Genomic DNA, 26,447 nt, shown 5'->3' on the forward strand with positions numbered 1-26,447 from the left:
AGGGAGACCACTGGACAGGCAGCATTTTGCTCCACACACCCAACCAGGACTACATTCAAGGCAAGTAAATTACATAGTACACCCTACTGTACATGTAGATATATAGACATACATTTTCTACTACTTTTTGCACCTTTTATTTCAATGTTATTTATATATTCTCCTCCCTGCTACCCGATGAAGCCGAGTAAGGCAGAAACACGTTGTGGCTGGGACTCCTCTAGATCTGTAGTGTTGATGTAAGGAAGGCAGGTTCCACACAGACGTCTTTTGGCAACTATTTTATTTGTACACTTTTCTTTCCTTAATTGGATTTTTACACAGCTCTCATATATATGCACACACTAGGATGTAGTGGAGTGTGACGTTGTATGTTACCCCTCACACCACTTGTGGGGATGTATGTGTATGCTTTTGTATTTGTAAAAAATATGTGTACAGGCACATCCCCTTTTATGTTCATGTGTGTATGCATGTGTACCCCCACCCCATCCTTGGTCCCAACCCTACTGACTAACACTCAGCCATCGCATTTTACCAGTAGGCTACCCTAAAAATAGAAAGGTGGCCATTAGGACAGTAAAAATAGATCTTTAATAGCATTTCAGAGTTACCGTGACCACAGACTCTTAAAAATTTAATTTATATTTATCCTAAATGATCCCTTGGATCCTGTACCAATAATCACTAGGGAACCAATTTCTATTTAACAAAATATTTAATTTTCTTCTCTTGGGGCTACCATGACCATGGACCCTTGACCAATAGGAAACAATTAAATTTAAAAAATAAAAACATATACATATATGAGAGAACATCAAGTTCTCTCACGTCACCCCGCTCCTCCGCTCTCTCCACTGGCTTCCAGTTGAAGCTCGCATCCGCTACAAGACCGTGGTGCTTGCCTACGGAGCTGTGAGGGGAACGGCACCTCAGTACCTCCAGGCTCTGATCAGGCCCTACACCCAAACAAGGGCACTGCGTTCATCCACCTCTGGCCTGCTCGCCTCCCTACCACTGAGGAAGTACAGTTCCCGCTCAGCCCAGTCAAAACGGTTCGCTGCTCTGGCCCCCCAATGGTGGAACAAACTCCCTCACGACGCCAGGACAGCGGAGTCAATCACCACCTTCCGGAGACACCTGAAACCCCACCTCTTTAAGGAATACCTAGGATAGGATAAGTAATCCTTCTCACCCCCCTTTAAGATTTAGATGCACTATTGTAAAGTGACTGTTCCACTGGATGTCATAAGGTGAATGCACCAATTTGTAAGTCGCTCTGGATAAGAGCGTCTGCTAAATGACTTAAATGTAAATGTAAATATATTATTTATATTTTTTATAAGTTTCTTGAACTCTGAGCTACCATGACCATGGACCCATGACGAAGAAAAACTATAAAATTGAACATAAATAAAATTACAACAACAAAAACCTCACCAACCCACCATCCTTCCAAAATACCTCTCATCAACACCCCCAATGGACGAGAACTTTTTTTCTCCAACTACTCTTGGGACTACGACCTCGGCGACTCCCCCGCAGCGAGTAGACCCTAAGCAATTAGGCCCGGCCATACACCAAGCAAGAAGACAGGAGGAAATGGAAGAGACCGGACTCCTTCAGGACCCCTCGTGGTCCTGTTGGCAGACCTATCGGCACAACCCTCCCAGCCCCACATAAAACAGGAGACTCACGTACCGCGCTGGACGACTATCTACCCCAGTTTAGAATTAGATTGGCAGTATGTCCAGTAGCGCGTGTTTCATCCTAGCGGGTTGGGGCAGCTAAAAGTGGGGCTTTCGGGTCGGGCGCTGCACCTGGAGGCTCGCGTCGGCCGTGTAATCCCTGGGGTGACCAGATTATGTCTGGCGGAGAATTGGATCCCACAGAACAATTCTTCACTGGGGGACCCCTTACCCCGCCACACTAAGCCTGGACAACCGATCCACCTTTTTACCTGGACTACGAATAAATTCACTGTCTAGGGAGGATATACCTCTGGAAACGTTACGATCCTGGAAGGGAGTAGCTCCACTGGTCACTATCACCCGAACCACTGAATCACCTACGACCGAGATGGTGGGGATGGTACATGGCAATCGACTGACTCCTGGCAGACATACGATACCAAAGCCAGATGATGCTTGCCTGATCCTAAACCCTCCATACACCTACCGAAACATAGGACGAAACTCCAAGTGCGGATGCATGACAGCCACAAAGAGGGCTCGCCTTTCTGTGTTTTTGTCTGCTCAAACCAATGGTAGTTCAATGACTTACCACTCGACAGGGACACATGGCAACCAACTGAGGTCCAGACCTGCACAAGGTACGCAACTCTACGGTTTTGCCTGATCCTACGCCGAGTATACCCATACAGACCAGCTGGATTTGACTAGACATTTGGTTGATTCAGAGTTAGGGTCCTGGAAGGGAATAACCCCTGAATTACACACATGATTGAAAACATCCAGGACCTAAAGATAGACAACATGGAACTAAGAGAGAAGGATCCGATGGGGAGTAAACTCCGAGGTTGCACTATGCTTTCCACATCCGTTGACAAGCGGACCTAGACATCATGACCACACCACTCGATATGGACACATGGCAACCAACCGAGGACCAAACCTGCATAAAGTGCGCAACTCAAGGGATTTTGCCTGATCCTACATCGAGTCGACAGACCTACCTGAACTTAACCATATGAGTGGAGTGCACCCCCTCCCTTCCCCCCTCCGGTTTCCACGTGTCAGAGATGGAAGTGGATCAACCGACTCAAAACTAGAAACCAAACACTAGCCAGTCACGGCTGCATTGCCTGCCGAGGGATCTGACGCAGCAAGCCAAGGAAATTCTTATCTCTGAAATTCACTGGGATCATTTAAATCAGGCTTTTTTTAGGGGTGTTGATTCTCCACCCATTATACTTCTCCTAGGAATGGTTTGATGATGAACAGGTCAAAAATAATCATTAGATTAAATACAACCTAAAATAGCTTTACCAGGTCTATGAAGGACATCACTTCTGAGACCTCCACAAACACACACCTTCCATCTGGGAAACAACTAGAACGATGGATAATTCAAGACCCACCTACTCCAAGTCTTCTCAACCAAGATTTTATCATCAAAAGACCAAGAATTCTACAACCACCTCCTCCACTTTTTTCAACTAAAGATGATTTTTTTTCACCAAAGATCCTGGATTCTACCACCACACACTTCTACTTGTCCTTTAGAAGTGCATCACCTTTCTAAAAAAATATTTTAAAAATATAATGCTTTTTACATCCATTTCAAATTGGACCCCACAAGACCTACCCAACCCCTCACCGTTAGGTAACCTAACCGGAACCATTCCAACCCTAACCTGAAACATTCCTACTCTAAACCTAACCTTAACCATTCTTACCCTAACCTTAACCATTCTAACCCCAACACAAACCTTAATCATCCTAACTCTAAACCAAACCCTAACCTTAACCATTCTAACTCTGAACCTTAACCACCCCAACCCTAACCCTAATCATTCCTAACACTTAACACTAATCCTAACCTTAACCCTAGCCCCTAACCTTAACTGCAATCCTGGCCCGAACCCCCCTGTGTGTGTGTATTAGTATATGTATCTGTGTCTGACCTTATGATGTTAACCTTGTCTGTCTCTTATAATGTACTGTGATCCCTATTTTGTCAATTGGACCTTAAAATACTTAACCAACTCCTCACCTACCCGTAACCTAACGTTAACCATTCTAACCCTAACTGCAACCATTCTAACTCTAAACCTAACCTCAATCACCCTTACTTTGTCCTTAACCCTAACCTTAACCATTCTAACCCTAACGCCAACCTTAACCATTCTAACTTTGACCTTAATCCTAACCTTAACCACCCTAACCCTTACCTCAACTATTCTAACCCTAACCCAAACTGTAACCCTAAACTTAACCATTCTACCCTAAACCTAACCCTAACCTTAACCATTCTAACCCCTACCATTCCTAACTCTAACCCTAGCCCCTAACCTGAACTATAATCCCAGTTCTAACCCCTCTGTGTATGTGTGTGTGTGTACATGTATCTGTACCTACCTGACCTCATGTTGTTAAAGACTCTTGCTCCCTTCGGTCTCAACGTGGACTTTGACCTGAAGCCATTCGTGTGATTATTGTGATTTTACTATTGTAAATGTTTGTAGGCTTATTAAGCCAAAATTGTATCTATGATCGTATAATATCCATTCATGTTTTTAGTATGTTATTGCTTTATCTGAGAATTAACCAGTGATATCAGGCCACGATTATAGACACCTGTGTGTGTCATTTGACACTATATACAGTTGAAGTCAGAAGTTACCATACACTTAGGTTGGAGTCATTAAAACTAATTTTTCAACCACGCCACAAATGTCTTGTAAACAAACTATAGTTTTGGCAAGTCAGTTAGGACATCTACTTTGTCATTTTTCGAACAATTGTTTACAGACAGATTATATCTCTTATAATTCACTGTATCACAATTCCAGTGGGTCAGAAATCAACATACATTATGTTGACTGTGCCTTTAAACAGCTTGGAAAATTCCAGAAAATTATTTAATGGATTTAGAAGCTTCTGATAGGCTAATTTGACATAATTTGAGTCAATTGGAGGTGGACCTGTGGATGTATTTCAAGGCCTACCTTCAAACTCAGTGCCTCTTTGCTTGACATCATGGGAAAATCAAAAGAAATCAGTCAAGACCTCAGAAAAAAATGTAGACCTCCACAAGTCTGGTTCATCCTAGGGGCCAATTTGCAAATGCCTGAAGGTACCACGTTCATCTGTACAAACAATAGTACGCAAGTATAAACACCATGGACCACGCAGCCGTCATACTGCTCAGGAAGGTGACGCGTTCTGGCTCCTAGAGATGAACGTCTTTGGTGCAAAAAGTGCAAATCAATCCCAGAACAACAGCAAAGGACCTTGTGAAAATGCTGGAGGAAGCAGGTACAAAAGTATCTATAACCACAGTAAAACGAGTCCTATATCAACATAACCTGAAAGGCCGCTCAGCAAGGAAGAAGCCACTGCTCCAAAACCTCCATAAAAAAGCCAGACTACGGTTTGCAACTGCACATGGAGATGCTTGCAAAGTGAAGAACACCATCTCAACCGTGAAGCACGGGGGTGACAGCATCATGTTGTGGGGGTGCTTTGCTGCAGGAGGGACTGGTGCACTTCACAAAATAGATGGCATCATGAGGAAGGAACATTATGTGGATATGTTGAAGCAACATTTCAATACATCAGTCAGGAAGTTAAAGCTTCATCGCAAATGGGTCTTCCAAATGGAAAATGACCCCAAGCATAATTCCAAAGTTGTGGCAAAATGGCTTAAGGACAACAAAGTAAAGGTATTGGAGTGGACATCACAAAGCCCTGACCTCAATCCTATAGAAAATTTGTGGGCAGAACTGAAAAGGCGTGTGTGTGCAAGGAGGCCTACAAACATGACTCAGTTACACCAGCTCTGTCAGGAAAAATGGGCCAGAATTCACCCCACTTATTGTGGGAAGCTTGTTGAAGGTTACCCGAAACGTTTGACCCAAGTTAAACAATTTAAAGGCAATGCTACCAAATACTAGTTGAGTGTATGTAAACTTCTGACCCACTGGGAATGTGATGAAAGAAATAAAAGCTGAAATAAATCACTCTACTACTATTCTGACATTTCACATTCTTAAAATATTGTGGTGATCCTAACTGAACGAAGACAGGGAATTTTTACTAGGATTAAATGTCAGGAATTGTGAAAAACTGAGTTTAAATATATTTGGCGAAGGTGTATGTAAACTTCCGACTTCAACTGTAAACTAGTCACCCCACAGTTTGTCATTATACCCAGATGTCATTATACCCTTTGTCATTATACCCTGACAGCTTGTCTGTATCACGCCAGTCCCCGCTCTTCCTCCCCCTGGCGCTCGAGGGCGCCAGGCTCTCCAGGATTACGCAATCCACGATCAGTATGCACACCTGCCTTTCCCCGTCACGCACATCTGCGCTCATTGGACTCAGCTGAACTCTATTACTTGTGTTATTGCCTTCCCTATATCGGTCTGTTTCCTAGCTCTGTTCCCTGCTTCGGGATTGATGTTTGTCATATGTCCTTGCTTACCCGTGTGCTGATGCTGGTCCTGTCATGTTCTATGTCCAGTCCTGATTAAATGTTTGACTCCCAGTACCTGCTTCTCCTGTCCGACGTCACTCCTTACAGTCTGTCAAAACGTTGGTTATTAAAATATTGCATCTGAGCTCCTAGAGTGTGCGGCTCTCCTTTAATTTTTCAAGTGTTCTACTCCGCTTAGCCAGCACCTCACCTAAATTGGTGTGCGTTTCTTTCGCCTCTAAATTGTGAAGATCTCCACAAACCTGCGACCTTTGCATGCTATCTTGAAAATGCACCCTTTCTATGATTACACATGACTTGTATAGTTACAGTAACTTCAAAATGTGACCATGGATCTGTTACTCATTTTAAAGTTCAATAAAAACTGTTACATTAGTTTGTAAGATACTTTAGGCTATTTACTGTATTACATTTACATTACATTTAAGTCATTTAGCAGACGCTCTTATCCAGAGCTATTACAAAAGTGATAATTAATTGTGTTAAGTTGGTTGCTGTAAATAAGGCATTTCAGTTTTTTTATATTTAATAAATGTGCAAACATTTCTAAAAACTTGTTTTCGCTTTGTCCTTATGGGGTATTGTGTGCAGATTGATGAGATAAATAATTTAATCCATTTTAGAATAAGGCTGTAACGTAACAAAATGTGGAAAAAGCCATGGGGTCTGAATACTTTCAGAATGCACTGTAGGACTAAATCAAATATTGTTTTATGCACTCTATGTGTTATGCACTCTATGTGTTATGCACTCTGTGTTATGCACTCTGTGTTATGCACTCTGTGTTATGCACTCTGTGTTATGCACTCTGCCATTGAGAGGCCGGATTGGAGGCACTGCCATTTTCCAAAACGACGTGAGAGACAATTTATGGTCGATAAATTAACATTAAATTATCTGGCAACAGCTCTGGTGGACATTCCTGCAGTCAGCATGCCAATTGCACGCTCCCTAAAAACCTGAGACATTTGTGGCACTGTGTTGTGTGACAAAACTGCACTGTGGCCTTTTATTGCCCCCAGCACAAGATGCACCTATGTAATGATCATGCTGTTTAATCAGCTTCTTGATATGTCACACCTGTCAGGTGGATGGATTATCTTGGCAAATGAGAAATGCTCACTAACAGGGATGTCAACACATTTGTACCCAAAATGTGAGAGAAATAAGCTTTTTGTGCTTATGGAAACTTTCTAGGATCTTTAATTTCAGCTCAGGAAACATGGAGTCAACAATTTACATGTTGTGTTCATATTTTTGTTCAGTATCATTGATGATATATGGCGTATAGAGTACGGTTACATTACATTTGCTCTGTTAAACCTGCCCTTTGGAATGACTTTGTGAATCTATTTAGTTAGCAAGGCTTGGTTAAAACCCTGGACGGATAACTGTAGACATATTAACTCTCCAGTAGGAGGTGCTGCCCAGCCTACAGTCTTTTTCTGATAGTGGATTTAACGTTGAAGATCTGACATTGTTTCAAAGGTAGAAATTCAACATAGACAAACCTTGTATGATATATGTTGAAAATTGGTTACCACGATGACATCATTTTGTGGTTGAAATGTCAGTCTCAAAACAATAGTTTACATTGATGACTTTCTGCAAATCCAATGTATTTTCCACCTAAAGTACCTTCAGAAAGTATTCAGACCCATTGACATATTCCACATTTTGTTGTGTTAGAGCCTGATTTTAAAATGTATTAAATTTAGATTTTGTGTCACTAAGTATTCAACCCCTTTGTTATGGCAAGACTAAATAAGTTCAGGAGTAAAACATTTGCTTAATAACAAGTCCCATAAAAAGTTGCATGGACTCACTCTGTGTGCAATAATAGTGTTTGGATGTTTTCCAATGCCCTGCAAAGAAGGGCACCTATTGGTAGATGGGTACAAAAATACACCTAAAACAGACATTGAATATCCCTTTGAGCATGTTTAAGTTATTTATTACACTTTGGATGGTGCATCAATACACCCAGTCACTACAAAGATACAGGCGTTCTAAATCAGTTGGCAGAGAGAAAGGAAACTGCTCAGGGATTTCACCATGACGCCAATGCTTACAGTATAATGACTGTGGTAGGAGAAATCTGACAATGGATCAACAACCTTGTAGTTACTTCACAAATCCAGCACATCACTGAGAACCACTCTCCATATTTTTAAGAATAGTGATGGGTGTATCATGTTATGGGTATGCTTGTAATCATTAAGGAATAAGGAGTTCTTCAGGATAAAAAAAATAATGGAGTGGAGCTAAGCACAGGCAAAATCCTAAAGGAAAACCTGGTTCAGTCTGCTTTCCACCAGACACTGGGAGATGAATGCACCATTCAGCAGGACAATCTAAAACACAAGGCCAAATCTACACCAAGAAGACAGTGAATGTTTCTGGGAGGCCAAGCTACAGAGACCTGAAAGAGACCTGAAAATTGTTGTCTAGCAATAATCAATAACCAATTTGACAGAACTTGAAGAATTTTGAAAAGAATAATGGAGAAATGTTGCACAATCCAAGTGTTCGAAAGCTCTTAGACATTTACCCAGAAAGACTCACAGCGGTAATCACTGCCAAAGATGATGTAACGTCTGCTTCCAACTCACACTCCCCAGATCCCAATCACTTGAATTTTAATCACCTGTTCACACACCTGTATGTCATTATCACACACTATTTAGTTCAGTTCTTTGCACCCCTTCACTGTGAGGTTTTGTTTGTTTTGTGACACGCTCTGGTTCTCCCCGTGAGTGACTACTCCCGTGTATGATAGTTTTTTCCTGCCTCACTAACGATGCCTTTTTCTTATTCCCTGACTGTACTTTAGCCTATCGGATTTCCTGTTATCTACCCATTGCCTGATCTCCCAGACTACGTTACTAGCGTTTTCCCTGCCTGTACTGTTGCCCTTTTGGACCCCTGTTTATGACCTTCTGCTTGCTCCTCTGGTCCTTTGCGATAAACACCTGCTGCGCCCTGCGCTTGAAACCTCCCTTTGTGTTCATTACCGATGATTCTAACATGTATTGATTCAGTGGATTGAATACTTATCAAATCAAGATATTAGTGTTTTATTTTTCATATTTTCTTTTCGCACAAAGGTTAGATTTTTACACTTTGACATTACAGAGTATTTTGTGTAGATCATTGTCAAATTACAATTAAATCCATTTAATCCCACTTTGTAACACAACAAAATGTGGGAAAAGTCAAGGGACGTGAATACTTTCTGAAGGCATTGTCTGCCTCTGTAACTTTCTCAATCATTATAAATAATTCATTCATGATTATCTGTAACCATGAACGTCCACGTTAATTTAGAAGTGTTTAGAAACACATTTTATTCTTATTACTTTAAAAGTAACTCCTGAATGACACAATACATGTACCAGATACAGTAAATATGAACACAGATATGTATTAAATTACCCTCAAATAAAAGCTGACATTCTGTAATGTTGCCTCATATGAAACATCCAAAATGCTGGAGTATAGAGAAAAAGTCTACGTTTTTGCTTCATTGACCAAATAAATACGTAGGGGAGTGTAGATGTTAATGCAACTTCCTCTGCATCACACTCTGGATTTGGCTAAATACTCCCTCAAGGGCTATGTAATAGCCCACTGGGTTTACTTACACTGGTTGAATCAACATTGTTTCCACGTCATTTCAATTCAATTACCTTGAACCAACGTGGAATAGATGTGGACTTGACATCTGTGCCCAATGGGGAAGTGTCATGGTGTGCTAATGCAGCATGAATTGATGTCTTGTGTCTTCTGTGGGTTTTACGACAATCAGGTGTTTGGCTTATTACAGTTCTCTATTAACACTTCCTCACCAGATGTCTTGACTTGAATCATACAACACTTGCATAATGATGGCATGCCCACATGAGTTGGTGAGGAATCTGAGGTTTTGGAACGTTTGTCTTGGAAAATGTGTACAGTCATGCAGGAGAATTTGCCTTCACCGAAATTCTTGAATGAAGTAAGGGAAATATAGGAATGTCAGGTCCAAATTGATTGGCACCCTTGATAAAGATGAGCAAAAGAGACTATAAAATAAATCATTCAAATACTGAGCTATATTGTACAGTATGCAAAGAAAAGCAACATGATATTATTTTATACTAATACACTTGCACAGAGATAAATAGGTGTCAAAATGATTACCTTTCAATACCTCCCTTGTAAAGATAACAGCAATGAGCCTTTTCTAAAATGTTTTATGAGATTGAAGAACACATTGGGAGGGATCTTAGGCCATTCCTCCATACAGAATTCGTTGGAATTCGTTTTGTGGTCAACTAACCATTTCTTTGTGGATTTTGATGTGTGCTTGGGGTTATTGTATTGCTGGAAGATCCACATGGAGCCAGGATTCAGGCTCCTAGCAGATGCAAACAGGTTTTTGGCTGAAATGTCCTGGTACTGGGTAAAGTTCATGATGCTGTTGACCTTAACAAGGGACCCTGGACCAGTGGAAACAAAATAGCCCCATAACATCTTAGATCCTCCACCATATTTTACAGTAGGTACTGGGTTCTTTTCTGCATATTTATTTAGACGCAAAACCCACCAATGGTGTTCGGGGCCAAAGACCTCTATTTTCATGTCATCTGAACATACAGTAGCACCTGTTCCAATCAAAATGCCGTTTAGCAAACTCTAGGCGTTTACATTTGTCGGATGACATGAAAATAGAGCTCTTTGGCCACGTCCACCAGTGGTGGGTTTTGTGTCGAAAAAAAGATGCATATGCATTGAAGGTATTGAAAGCATGGGTGCGAATACTTTTTACCCCTATATTTGAGAGAACATTTTTTTAATGTTAAACAAAATCTCTTTCTCTGAGAAATTGTATTAAATAATATCATTTTGCACATTTTTATCAAGAGTGCCAATAATTTTGGACCTGACTATATATGTTGGCAGATTAGTAGCTCTACATAAACAAGCAACACATGCAGTGAGTACATAGTCACTGTTCTAGCAGTTAGTTTACCGGTGAACATCACACTGCCATGCAAAACGCCACATGACATCAGGTCACTCACTATCTCACACCCAGACACAGAGGAAAAGTTTCTAAGATGATCTAAGAGTTGGACACGGTGAGTGGTAGCGAAGCATGCTTACCGGTACCTTCATTTTAAAGTCATCCCGGTGCAGCTTCATGCCTATGTCAGCGACGGCCCTCTGGAAGAAACGGGAGGGCCTCAGCACCAACACCAGCTGGAGGTTCCCTGGAAATGCCCCCTAGTGGCCACAGGTACAAAGCACAGCTTTTTCATGACATCTCCTAGTTCTGAATGTGGAGGGAGCTCCTGCTCTGTTTCTACTTTATATTATGTATCTCACATATTATACTTGTAAATAAATTGCCTTACGCAAGACTTCCTGATATAGAAGCATTGGTCTATTTTACAATGGTACATAATGCTGAGATAAAATAGCCTGGTTCCATACTCTTTGTGCTGCGGCAAACTCTTCTTGATGCCAAACACAAAGAGAAGTCGAGTGAAGCACAAACAGACTGGACCACCAGGAAAGAGATAAAAGTGTTGTCGGAAGTTAAATATGGACTTCTTCATACCGCTATCCGCGTCAGCGAGGCCTTCACTGAGCTCCATTTGTCCCGCCTGCGGTCAATGATTATAACGAAACCGATGCTGGCAGCGTCCAAACTAGACAAGGAAAGATAGAAATAAACACATGTGGTAGGTGTAGCTATCCAAGCATGCAGTCACAAGACATATCCAAGAGGGCACTACAGTACACTGCTGTATTCTGTCTCTGTACATTTTAAACAGAGTTTATACCAAATCACTTCAGCGCTCTCTGAACCAGGCCATTATAGTTAACAGTGTAAGAGGAGCTGTGTAAGCTTGTTTAATGTTTGGGGTGTTTTACAGGGAAAATGTTAAGTGAGGGTCATTAACATTCTCAATGTGTTACTCTGACAAAAGGGTGAATGAAGTTGCTCCCCTATCAGCACAAGGCGTTTAAAAGACAATGAAAAGAATGTGTATGTTTAATGTCTTGTGCTCACTGGGTGGTGATCTTACTGTGTTATCTGGCCTAGTATATTCCTACTCGACTGACTGAGTATTTTCCTGACTGAGAGCAGTTTACACGAGGCCAGATTAATTGAAGACTCACTGTGTCATGAGAGAGAGAACGATATCCCAGATGTGCCATTTTCGAGAGGTATTTCACAAGACACCTTTTTCACATTTTGCCTCACCCTGAGAAATGTGTCTTGTGAAATAGTCAGGTACATAATTATTGGCACCCTTGATAAAGTTGAGCAAAAAATACTGTATAAAACAAATAATACAAATATTCTATGCTATTTTATTTTATACTAATACAATTGCTCAGAGAAATATATTGTGTTTCTTAACATGTTGTACTTCCGGGTTGGAGCGAGCGGTCGCATCGGCACTTCCCTCCGCAGGTAGTATAACTTTTTCATTACATTTCATTATAGTACAACGGTTTGATTTGTCTAATCTTAGCAATTTCTTCTTAGCTAGCTACATAGCCGTCTTTGTATCAAAGATAATTGCGTAATTATCGTATTTCGTAGTCCTAACGTAGTCTTCACTGCTCTGCCCAGCAGCTAGCCAGCTAGCAAACGTCCACCGATTAGCAGCACTGTAGTAACTATTACACTCAACTGAACGACTTGATTAGTGTAGTGTTAGCTAGCTACAAAGCTGTCTTTGCTGTCTTCGTATCCAAGATAATTGTGTAGTTTAGAGTGTGTAGTCTTAGAGTGATTATCTTAATTTACAGAGGTTAGCTAGCCAGCTATTTGTCGTCCTTAACGTAGGAGACTCTGCTAGCTAGCCAACAGCTAGCCAACGTCTTCCGAATAGAACTCAACAACCCGGTCGCATTCACAGGTAGTATCACATTTTCATTTCATTTCATTACAACGGTTTGATTTGTTTGATAGCTAGCTACATAGCCGTCTTTGTATCAAAGATAATTGTGTAGTCTAGAGCGATTTTCTAGGTTAGCTAGCCAGCTATTGTCGTTCTTTTAACGCAACGTAACGTAATCAACACTGCTAGCTAGCCAGCTAGCCCCCGAATAGCAGCACTGTAGAAACTATTACACTCAACGGAACGACTTGATTAGTGTAGTGACAACAACGCAGCCACTGCCAGCTAGCCTACAAAGTCAACAACGCAGCCACTGCCAGCTAGCCTACTTCAGCAGTACTGTATCATTTTAATCATTTTAGTCAATAAGATTCTTGCTACGTAAGCTTAACTTTCTGAACATTCGAGACGTGTAGTCCACTTGTCATTCCAATCTCCTTTGCATTAGCGTAGCCTCTTCTGTAGCCTGTCAACTATGTGTCTGTCTATCCCTGTTCTCTCCTCTCTGCACAGACCATACAAACGCTCCACACCGTGTGGCCGCGGCCACCCTAATCTGGTGGTCCCAGCGCGCACGACCCACGTGGAGTTCCAGGTCTCCGGTAGCCTCTGGAACTGCCGATCTGCGGCCAACAAGGCAGAGTTCATCTCAGCCTATGCCTCCCTCCAGTCCCTCGACTTCTTGGCACTGACGGAAACATGGATCACCACAGACAACACTGCTACTCCTACTGCTCTCTCTTCGTCCGCCCACGTGTTCTCGCACACCCCGAGAGCTTCTGGTCAGCGGGGTGGTGGTACCGGGATCCTCATCTCTCCCAAGTGGTCATTCTCTCTTTCTCCCCTTACCCATCTGTCTATCGCCTCCTTTGAATTCCATGCTGTCACAGTTACCAGCCCTTTCAAGCTTAACATCCTTATCATTTATCGCCCTCCAGGTTCCCTCGGAGAGTTCATCAATGAGCTTGATGCCTTGATAAGCTCCTTTCCTGAGGACGGCTCACCTCTCACAGTTCTAGGCGACTTTAACCTCCCCACGTCTACCTTTGACTCATTCCTCTCTGCCTCCTTCTTTCCACTCCTCTCCGCTTTTGACCTCACCCTCTCACCTTCCCCCCCTACTCACAAGGCAGGCAATACGCTCGACCTCATCTTTACTAGATGCTGTTCTTCCACTAACCTCATTGCAACTCCCCTCCAAGTCTCCGACCACTACCTTGTATCCTTTTCCCTCTCGCTCTCATCCAACACCTCCCACACTGCCCCTACTCGGATGGTATAGCACCGTCCCAACCTTCGCTCTCTCTCCCCCGCTACTCTCTCCTCTTCCATCCTATCATCTCTTCCCTCTGCTCAAACCTTCTCCAACCTATCTCCTGATTCTGCCTCCTCAACACTCCTCTCCTCCCTTTCTGCATCCTTTGACTCTATGTCCTCTATCCTCCAGGCCGGCTCGGTCCTCCCCTCCCGCTCCGTGGCTCGACGACTCATTGCGAGCTCACAGAACAGGGCTCCGGGCAGCCGAGCGGAAATGGAGGAAAACTCGCCTCCCTACGGACCTGGCATCCTTTCACTCCCTCCTCTCTACATTTTCCTCCTCTGTCTCTGCTGATAAAGCCACTTTCTACCACTCTAAATTCCAAGCATCTGCCTCTAACCCTAGGAAGCTCTTTGCCACCTTCTCCTCCCTCCTGAATCCTCCTCCCCCTCCCCCCTCCTCCCTCTCTGCAGATGACTTCGTCAACCATTTTGAAAAGAAGGTCGATGACATCCGATCCTCGTTTGCTAAGTCAAACGACACCGCTGGTTCTGCTCACACTGCCCTACCCTGTGCTCTGACCTCTTTCTCCCCTCTCTCTCCACATGAAATCTCGCGTCTTGTGACGGCCGGCCGCCCAACAACCTGCCCGCTAGACCCTATCCCCTCCTCTCTTCACCAGACCATTTCCGGAGACCTTCTCCCTTACCTCACCTCCGCTCATCAACTCATCCCTGACCGCTGGCTACGTCCCTTCCGTCTTCAAGAGAGCGAGAGTTGCACCCCTTCTGAAAAAACCTACACTCGATCCCTCCGATGTCAACAACTACAGACCAGTATCCCTTCTTTCTTTTCTCTCCAAAACTCTTGAACGTGCCGTCCTTGGCCAGCTCTCCCGCTATCTCTCTCAGAATGACCTTCTTGATCCAAATCAGTCAGGTTTCAAGACTAGTCATTCAACTGAGACTGCTCTTCTCTGTATCACGGAGGCGCTCTGCACCGCTAAAGCTAACTCTCTCTCCTCTGCTCTCATCCTTCTAGACCTATCGGCTGCCTTCGATACTGTGAACCATCAGATCCTCCTCTCCACCCTCTCCTAGTTGGGCATCTCCGGCGCGGCCCACGCTTGGATTGCGTCCTACCTGACAGGTCGCTCCTACCAGGTGGCGTGGCGAGAATCTGTCTCCTCACCACGCGCTCTCACCACTGGTGTCCCCCAGGGCTCTGTTCTAGGCAATCCTATTCTCGCTATACACCAAGTCACTTGGCTCTGTCATAACCTCACATGGTCTCTCCTATCATTGCTATGCAGACGACACACAATTAATCTTCTCCTTTCCCCCTTCTGATGACCAGGTGGCGAATCGCATCTCTGCATGTCTGGCAGACATATCAGTGTGGATGACGGATCACCACCTCAAGCTGAACCTCGGCAAGACGGAGCTGCTCTTCCTCCCGGGGAAGGACTGCCCGTTCCATGATCTCGCCATCACGGTTGACAACTCCATTGTGTCCTCCTCCCAGAGCGCTAAGAACCTTGGCGTGATCCTGGACAACACCCTGTCGTTCTCAACTAACATCAAGGCGGTGGCCCGTTCCTGTAGGTTCATGCTCTACAACATCCGCAGAGTACGACCCTGCCTCACACAGGAAGCGGCGCAGGTCCTAATCCAGGCACTTGTCATCTCCCATCTGGATTACTGCAACTCGCTGTTGGCTGGGCTCCCTGCCTGTGCCATTAAACCCCTACAACTCATCCAGAACGCCGCAGCCCGTCTGGTGTTCAACCTTCCCAAGTTCTCTCACGTCACCCCGCTCCTCCGCTCTCTCCACTGGCTTCCAGTTGAAGCTCGCATCCGCTACAAGACCATGGTGCTTGCCTACGGAGCTGTGAGGGGAACGGCACCTCAGTACCTCACCTCTTTAAGGAATACCTAGGATAGGATAAGTAATCCTTCTCCCCCCCCCCCCTTTAAGATTTAGATGCACTATTGTAAAGTGACTGTTCCACTGGATGTCATAAGGTGAATGCACCAATTTGTAAGTCGCTCTGGATAAGAGCGTCTGCTAAATGACTTAAATGTAAATGTAAATGTAAACAAGTAATAAATACAATTAATGAAAAAAAAGTGGATTTTGATTAGTGTTTGGGGTTATTGTCTTGCTGGAAGATCCAATTGTGGCCAAGTGTCAGCCTTCTGGCAGAGGCAACCAAGTTACATGAAAATAGAGCTCTTTGGCCACACACATCAGTGGTGGGTTTGGCTTTGAAAAACAGAAGCATACGCAGAGAAGTACCTCATACCTACTGTAAAATACGGTGGTGGATCTTTGATACAGTCTTTCTTGCTCATCTGCAGCATATCAAGGTTACCAATAATTGTGGATCTGACTGTAACTGGGAGCAGGAACCACATCCCATACAGAGGGAAGGTAATGGTATTTAAAGTGCCTTCGGAAAGTATTCATACCCCTTGACTTTTTCCACATTTTGTTGTGTTACAACGTGGGATAAAAATTGATTTAAGATTCATCGTTTGTCATTTTTGTCACTGATCTACTCAAAATATTCAGTCATATCAAAGTTGAAGAAAATTTACACAGAATATATTTTTTATGACAAATAAAATGCTAATATATGTTGATCGTGTTAGTTTTACCCCACTTTGGCAGCGATATCAGCTGTGAATCTTTTTGTGTAAGTCTGGAAGAGCTTTTCCCACCTGGACTGTGCAATTTTTGCCCATCATATTTGCCCATCACCAGCTGTCAAGTTGGTTCTTGATCATTGGTACATTTTCAAGTCTTGCCATAGACCTTCAAGTAGATTTAAGTCAAAACTGTAACTAGGCTACTCAGGAACATTAAATGTCTTCTTGGTGAGCAGCTCTTGTGTAGATTTGTCTTTTTTAGGTTAATGTCTTGTTGAAAGGTGAATTAAGTCTCCCAGTGTCTTAACCAGGTTTTCCTCTTGGATTTTGCCTGTGCTTAGCTCCATTACGTTTATTTTTATCAGGAAAAACTCCCCAGTCCTTGCCGATTACCCACAATCTGATGCATCCACCACCATCCTTGAAAATATGAAGAGTGATACTCAGTGACATGTTGTGTTGGATTTGCCCCAAACATAACACTTTGCCACATGTTTCGCTGTATTACTTTGGTGCCTTGTTTACAAACAGGATGTATGTCTTGGAATATTTTTTATTCTGTACAGGCTTCCTTCTTTTCACTCTGTCGTTTATTATGGAGTAATTGGGTCGTTCCACAGTTTACCCATCTCAAGAGGTTGAATAAAAGTTGATGATTTCATTTGATATCACCCATACATTCTCTCGGGACAGGGGAAATGGAAACTCGATGTGTACAACAGGGAAGGGCAATTGAATGCTTCACAAAAACAATTCATTGTTCAAATGTTTCTAGCCTGTCTATCTATGGGTAACATGGTTCAAATAAAATCTAATATTATTGGTCACATACACATAGTTAGCAGATATTAATGCGAGTGTAGCGAAATGCTTGTGCTTCTAGTTCCGACAGTGTAGTAATATCTAACAAGTAATCTAACAATTCCACAACAATTTACCTAATACACACAAATCTAAGTAAAGGGATGGAAAAATAATATGTACATATAAATATATGGATGAGCAATAGGCAAGATGCAATAGATGATATAGAATACAGTATACAGTGGGGCAAAAAAGTATTTAGTCAGCCACCAATTGTGCAAGTCCGTGTTGCCCAGCAACCGCCCCAAAACATCACTGCTCTAGAGAAGATCTGCATGGAGGAATGGGCCAAAATACCAGCAACAGTGTGTGAAAACCTTTTGAAGACTTACAGAAAACGTTTGACCCCTGTCATTGCCAACAAAGGGTATATAACAAAGTATTGAGAAAAATACTTATTTTCCACAATAATTTGCAAATAAATTCATAAAAAATCCTACAATGTGATTTTCTGTCTGTCATAGTTGAAGTGTACATATGATGAAGATTACAGGCCTGTCTCATCTTTTTAAGTGGGAGAACTTGCACAATTGGTGGCTGTATCAAATACACAGTAGCATTACAGTAAGCTTCTGTTCTCCACTGTGGGAAAATAATGTGCACCAGAATTGCAGAATTGATCTGAACTGCATAACCATGGGAGCATATTTATGGTTGTAGTGAAGCTGCATACTTTACCTGGGGATGCTAGTCAGATATGTGACAACATTCTGGAAGTCCTCGTCTAGGAGGTCGCCGAAGCCTGAGTATTCAGGGAAGGTGATGATGGGGGCGCCATCTTTCCCTCTTCCTCCTACACACATAGGGTTACATCAATAGATTGGCAGAAATGTGTCCATTTTGTTACATTCATTAATTTACACCAGGCTTCTACAGTAAAATAAATATTTATTTGGATAGAAAACGATATTCTGCTGTTACAGATCTGACGGGTGACTTTATATCAATAGAAAAGTTATATTTCTATTAATCAACCACAAGGTGGTGACATTGGGCTGTCAGCACAAATTCGGATTTGATTCTTTTTTTGCCAAAAGTCATGATTGAATCAAAACTTATATGACACTAAATAAGTTTGATGAGTGAAAATGTTGATATGACAATCTAAATGAAGAAATATTTCAAATAATCAAAATTGTCTCACTAAATCCTGAAACAAATGAAGCAATCAGAGGCAGCCATAATATAATCCATGATCATATATCTCTCCAATCAGAGATTTATCAGTCAAAGTGCATCACTATGAGAAAGCATAGTGGAACAGCAAGTCACCCTATATCTAAATTGTTCCTCCTCACTCATCATCATGCCCCAGGGCCTGCATTCCTGAGTGGAGATAGGAGTATAGAGGTCAGCCTTATGAAATAGATTTTAGGGTGAATTCTCAACTTCAATACAGTTCAGTTTGGGATGACAGAGGGGAAGTGCTGTAAATTGTACCTCATCTGGCCGAGGCAGTCTGATTTTCTACTTGAGGCCCCACCCGAGTCTGGGCACTTACATTATTTGGACATACACTGTATTACTCTAATTCCGGAGGAGCACGTCAGGAAATGCTGCCTTTCATATTAGTGGTGAGGTAACTGTAGCTCTTTACTTTTACTGACTAACTTTTTCCCTTCCTAACTCCTCCTCTGCCTTCTTCTCTCTCTGTCTCTCAGTTCTAAAAATGTACTAACACTGACAAGCAAATCACATAGACAAGCATAACAGCCTCCTCCCAAACTCAGATGTCTTTGTGCTAAAAGCAGCGTGTAGTTTATTTCCTGTGCCATCTCGTCTGCCATCCATCCCACTGGGTGACAACTCATCTATCCGTCCTCCCAGCCAGACACATCCAATTATTTACCTGCATATGGCAGAAAAATACACCACGGGGAATCCTCACATATGTCAGAGCTTCTGTTGCCTACCTCTCTCACTGACAACAGTACACAAGATAACAATCAGAGCTGTACAATACTGCCCTGTCTAGAAAGCTCAACTCAGCATCACCTCATCAGGTGTAAGGTAAGTAGTGCAGAAATATAGGTGTGGAGGTAATACTGGAATAGCGTCAACAGCGAGGTGGCATTTGCTTGTAAACAGTGGCGTAAAGTACAGTACTTAAGTAAAAACACTTTAAAGTACTACTTAAGTAGTTTTTTGGGGTAGCTGTACTTTACTATTTATAATTTTGACAACTTATACTTTTACTTCACTACATTCCTGAAGAAAATAATGTACTTTTTACACCATACATTTTCCCTGACACCCAAAAGTACTTGTTACATTTTTTATGCTTAGCAGAACAGAAAATTGTTCAATTCACGTGCTCATCAAGAGAAAATCCCTGGTCATCCCTACTGCCTATGATCTGGCGGACTCACTAAACACACATGTTTTGTTTGTAAATTATGTATCAGTGTTGGAGTATGCCCTTGGCATACTTGTGCCATCTGGTTTGCTTAATATTAAGAATTTGAAAGTATTCATACTTTTATATTTGATACTTAAGTATATTTTAGCAATTACATTTACTTTTGATACTTAAGTATATCTAAAACCAAATACTTTTAGACTTTTACTCAAGTAGTATTTTACTGGGTGACTTTCACTTTTACTTGAATCATTTTCTATTAAGGTATCTTTACTTTTACTCCAATATGACATTTGGGTACTTTTTCCACCACTGCCTGTGACTCTGTCAGGTATCAGCATCACAATATGGAGACCAATGTTTTAAAACTGTACAAAACAACCCAAACTCAGTGACAGACCCACTGAGAATAAAAACAGGCTTGCTGTGTAGATAATTAAATATATTGTGCTTTTTCCACAGTAAAATGACATAACTTTGAAAGCTAGCTTTGCTGACCCAGGGTTTTTGGAGTAAGACACCAGCTTGGCAGGAGCGCAGCTGGCTGACCCTTGGTGGTTTGACATGGGTGGGAAGGAATGGAAACAATCCCTGTGGAGCCAGAGGCTGTGGCGTAGAGCTCCCGTCCAATCAACCTGGTCTCAGGGCAATTCGTTGGATTTGGTACGTAAATCTTTTACTCCATTTAGTATGATATATTACGTTACGTTATATTACGTTACGTTACATTACGAATGGAATAGCGGTTCTACAATATCATACGAATTGGAGGACATATCGTATACGTCTCACCCGGTCATACAAAAGCTTAAGAATTGGATGATGTAACTTATCATAAATCTTGGAGGATGTTTAGTATTATCCGTCTTTCTCTGAAATCAAGTTGCTTGTTTCAACAAAGGAGAATGACTGGGATAATTTACATTGGTAGTTAGGAGAACTAACAACAAAGGTTAGGATCATTTATGTAAAAGGTTAGGAAAACTACTAAAACGACAAAGGTTAGGAGAATTTACGTAGCAGTTAATGGGAAATGGGTCAAGGTTAGAATAAGGCTAAGCTAAAATGCTACAGTTGTTCCCGACGCGACTCGAACACCAACCTTTGGATTGCTAGAAGGTCGCGATATACATCCACACATCTTCCCTGACCAACCTCCCTACTTTTGTTTCTGTCTAAAGTAACTAGACCATTAGTACATATCATATGCCTTGGAGGTGCTCAGAAATACGCATAGTATGTTTCGTGTAGTATGGCTCTGAGGCTAGGCTAGCCCAATAACTACCAACAACTCCTTCTGTTATCGGTCCAGCTTAGGCCCTGCACCTCTGTTCATGTCTCAGGTACTCTATGTCTCTGGTAACTCAAAGGAATCTTCAGACTGAGGTGATCTGTGAGTATACGGACATTATTTAGTGGAGTCAATATTCTCAAATACATGTTAATAATAATGTATAGTATGTACACAGTCATTGCTTCTGCATCCCAACTTAACTGAATGGAAAAAGTGGCCATTTTATCCACTCTGAACAAAGCTCATGAATATGGCCAGAGAGACAAAGACATCCTGGCAGGAAATGGTTCATGGTGTAATGTGATAATTCTGTTATTGTCCTGGAACAGACTATGGAGCAGACCAGACCTCTCTACTGTCTCAGACAGGAAGTGATTAAGAGGCAATCCTATCGATCAGTAGTTAAAAGGTTCAAGCCCGGTCACAACTCAATCATGTCTTAACGTCAACAATGGAAATGGCCTTGTAACTCATAACGGATATGACAAACTTATTTTTTCTGACCGTGATAAAAACGAATGAACAAACATTACATTGTGCTGTTCTGTATAACTGTAAAGTAGATATGATCACCTCTGACTAAAATGTGATTATTCTGTCATTCCCATATTTGCTCTTTCACAAAGGGAGAGGAACTCGAATATCTGCCCGTCTTTGTGTGAGGGAAGCAGGGATAAGGCGAGGAGACTGAGGCCTAGCTACGTACCTGAGAGCAGGGCAAACTGCCGATGCAGCTGCTCTATGATGTCGACAGCAAGCAGGGGCCTGATCTCCTGCTGCATGATCTCATCTGGGGAGGGAGAGGAAAACAACAGGGAGAACACCTACTGTCAGCAATCACAATATCATAGGAATGTATAGGAAAGAGAGCAGCATTAAACAACAGCGTACAATGTGTCCCCACAAATCAAGTCATGCGGCCATACACTGACCCAGTCATCATCGGTGAACAATCCATCCACATGTCTGACAGGTCAGTATGACCTGTGGAAAGTGAGGCCAAGGCACGGCTCTGGACATTTCCACAAATCAAATCAAATGTTATTGGTCACGTACACATGGTTAGCAGATGTTAATGCGAGTGTAGCGAAATGCTTGTGCTTCTAGTTGCGATCATGCAGCAATATCTAACAAGTAATCTAACCATTTCACAACAACTACCTTTTACAGACAAGTATAAAGAAATGAATAAGAATATGTACATATTAATATATGGATTAGCGATGGTCGAACGGCATAAGTAAGATGCACTAGATGGTGTAGAGTACCGTATATACATATGAGATGGGTATGTAACGTAGGGTATGTAAACATTATATAAAGTGGCATTGTTTAAAGTGACAAGTGATACATTTATTACATCCAATTTTTTATTATTAAAGTGGATAGAGATTTGAGTCAGTATGTTGGCAGCAGCCACTCAATGTTAGTGATGGCTGTTTAACAGTCTGATGGCCTTGAGATAGAAGCTGTTTTTCAGTCTCGGTCCCCACTTTAATGCACCTGTACTGACCTCGCCTTCTAAATGATAGCAGGGTGAACAGGAAGTGGCTCGGGTGGTTGTTGTCCTTGATGATCTTGTTGGCCTTCCTGTGACATTGGGTACTGTAGGTGTCCTGGAGGGCAGGTAGTTTGCCCTGCCCTGCATTGTGCAGACCTCAGAGAGCCTTACGGTTGTGAGCGGAGCAGTACCAGGCGGTGATACAGCCTGACAGGATGCTCTCGATTGTGCATCTGTAAAAGTTTGTGAGTGTTTTTCGGTGACAAGCAAAATTTCTTCAGCCTCCTGAAGTTCACCACGCTGTCTGTGTGGGTGGACCATTTCAGTTTGTCCGTGATGTGTACGCCGAGGAATATAAAACCTTCCACCTTCTCCACTACTGTCCCGTCGATATGGATAGGGGGGTGCTCCCTCTGCTGTTTCCTGAAGTCCACGATCATCTCCTTTGTTTTGTTGATGTTGAGTGTGAGGTTATTTTCCTGACACCACACTCTGAGTGCCCTCACCTCCTCCCTGTAGGCCGTCTCATCGTTGTTGGTAATCAAGCCTACCACTGTTGTGTCGTCTGCAAACTTGATGATTGAGTTGGAGGTGTGCATGGCCACGCAGTCATGGGTGAACAGGGAGGACAGGAGAGGGCTTAAGAACACACCCTTGTGGGGCCCCAGTGTAGAAGATCAGCGTGGTGGAAATGTTGTTTCCTACCCTGACCACCTGGTGGCGTCCTATCAGAAAGTCCAGGACCCATTGCACAGGGTGGGGTCGAGACCCAGGGTCTCGAGCTTACTGATGAGTTTGGAGGGTACTATGGTGTTAAATGCTGAGCTGTAGTCGATGAACAGCATTCTTACATAGGTATTCCTCTTGTCCAGATAGGTTAGGGCTGTGTGCAGTGTGATTGCGATTGCGTCGTCTGTGGACCTATTGGGGCGCTAAGCAAATTGGAGTTGGTCTAGGGTGTCAGGTAGGGTGGAGGTGATATGATCCTTGACTAGTCTCTCAAAGCACAGTGCCTGTTCTCTTGCAACAGTGGTCTCCATGTCTACCGCTGCCCCTCGCAGTTAATACCTTTAGCTGTGAACGTAGATCTTTGTGTACCTTCATTCAATTTCCATTACAAGCTTCTGTAGCTACTGTATCCCTCCTTTCAGACATATGTTTCTTTCATTGTGTTGTTCTTGGAAGAGTCAGTAGCCATTCTGGATGCTTGAAGGGGAGGGGAGGGTTAATGAAGCTTCATCACTCTCTGCCTTAATACTTTGGTAGCACCCTGAAGCACACTGCAGCTAGCTTTCCACTGTTAACAAAACACCCTCTGTCTGGCCACGGTATAAAGGAGTGCATTACAACAGACTACACTTTATCAAAGACTGAGCGAGCTTTGAGTGGGTCTTGCAGCCAGGGCTATAGATAGCACAGAGAGCCTCACAGAAGCATGTTTCTACTGTATGGAAGCTGGAAGCTGTAGTGTTGTCATGGTACCAGCAACTTCAAGTCTCCACAGGGATTTGGTCCATTGTTTGGTATCAAGGCCAAATTACATTGACAGTATTATTCTTAGCATGTTACCTCATTTACATATATTTCCACGGCTCCTTTTACGCCAATATACTAAAACGTGTGCATCACAGTACATTTGCACACAAACCTGCACGCATGCGTGCGCACACACACACACACACACACACACACACACACACACACACACACACACACACACACACACACCCACAGCAGAGTGGTGGCGAGAGGAAGGAGGATCTGCGTCTGGGAGCATGTTAACACGCTAGCTCCAGATCTTATCATCCTGCTGCAGGAATCCCAGCCCCAGACATGTAAGTAAATCACAAAGCCAGGTCTCATAATGGCCTCTGCAGGCTTCAGAGAAAGGTCACAGCATTCACTTCTAGAGGAACAGCATGCAGAGCACAAAGACACAACCCACCCTCCTGCCTCCATCCTGCCAACTACAGGCTCTGGAAGGAATTAGCTCTCCAAGAACAGATACATAAAAAAATATGACATAATACTGAATTTAATTGTTTGTTTTTTTTTAAACAGCAAGATCACAAAACAAGATCAAAATGGTCAGTCCTGTTCTTTGGCATCGCAGAGCAAACAATGGAAAAATGCATGATCAAATTCTATTGACTAAATACCAAAAAGCATTATTGTATACAGCAATAAAAAACAGCACAACAACACATTGATTCTAGTTACTGGAATGCTATTAGTTGAAAGAAAGTCCAGTTCTTCCAGGTTTCCTATATCACGTGGTGAGGGAAAACTCCTGGGCCTAGTCAGTCATATGTTTAGTCTGGTGGGTGTGTTGATTCTGTGGCAGGTTGTGCCAGCAACATGTGGAGACACCATGGATTAATGCCATGGCAACACAGAGGGGCACCATCCTCTGCTCTCCACACACCTCATCAAACCTCATCCCAGTGTCCACCTTGTCCTCGGCTGCCTTCAGCCTTCTGCTCCAATTCATCAGGTTTAATGAGCAGAAACACACACAATCACTCTCAGCCACAGTCACACATCTACTGGAAATGAGGACTTTAAGTACATACCGTATTTCCTCTAAACTAAGCTGTATGGTATACTGTATGTATTATTGTGATGTGTTGTTAATAGGGCACATTAAAGATTGTCAATCGCACAAGGTTCAAAGTGCAATGCAATATTGTAAGATATGGACCTACAGTTGAAGTCAGAAGTTTACATACATACACCTTAGACAAATACATTTAAACTCAGTTTTTCACAATTCCTGACATTTAATCCTAGTAAAAATGGATAGGATAACCACTTTATTTTAAGTATGAGAAATGTCAGAATAATAGTAGAGATAATTATTTATTTCAGCTTTTATTTCTTTCATCACATTCCCAGTGGGTCAGAAGTTAGCATACACTCAATTAGTATTTGGTAGCGTTGCCTTTAAATTGTTTAACTTGGGTCAAACCTTCAACAAACTTCCCACAATAAGTTGGGTGAATTTTGGCCCATTTCTCCTGACAGAGCTGGTGTAACTGAGTCAGGTTTGTAGGCCTCCTTGCACGCACATGCTTTTTAAGTTCTGTCCACAAATTATCTATAGGACTGGAGTTCAGGGCTCTGTGATGGCCACTCCAATACCTTGACTTTGTTGTCCTTAAGCCATTTTGCCACAACTTTGGAAGTATGCTTGGGGTCATTGTCCATTTGGTAGACCATTTGCGACCAAACTTGAACTTCCTGTCTGATGTCTTGAGATGTTGCTTCAATATATCCACATCATTTTCCCTTCTCATGATGCCATCTATTTTGTGAAGTACATCAGTCCCTCCTGCAGCAAAGCACCCCCACAACTTGATGCTGCCACCCCCGTGCTTCATGGTTGGAATGGCGTTCTTCGGCTTGCAAGCCTCCCCCTTTTTCCTCCAAACATAA

The 26,447-nt window shown here is 42.6% G+C and overlaps 1 pseudogene; it reads right to left on the reverse strand.

Moving 5' to 3' along the window:
* Positions 1–26,447, reverse strand: part of LOC123996929 — a 115,360-nt pseudogene that overhangs the window by 68,563 nt on the left and 20,350 nt on the right.

This window comes from Oncorhynchus gorbuscha, linkage group LG15 (assembly GCF_021184085.1).
Source record: "Oncorhynchus gorbuscha isolate QuinsamMale2020 ecotype Even-year linkage group LG15, OgorEven_v1.0, whole genome shotgun sequence".
NCBI classification, from domain to species: domain Eukaryota; kingdom Metazoa; phylum Chordata; class Actinopteri; order Salmoniformes; family Salmonidae; genus Oncorhynchus; species Oncorhynchus gorbuscha.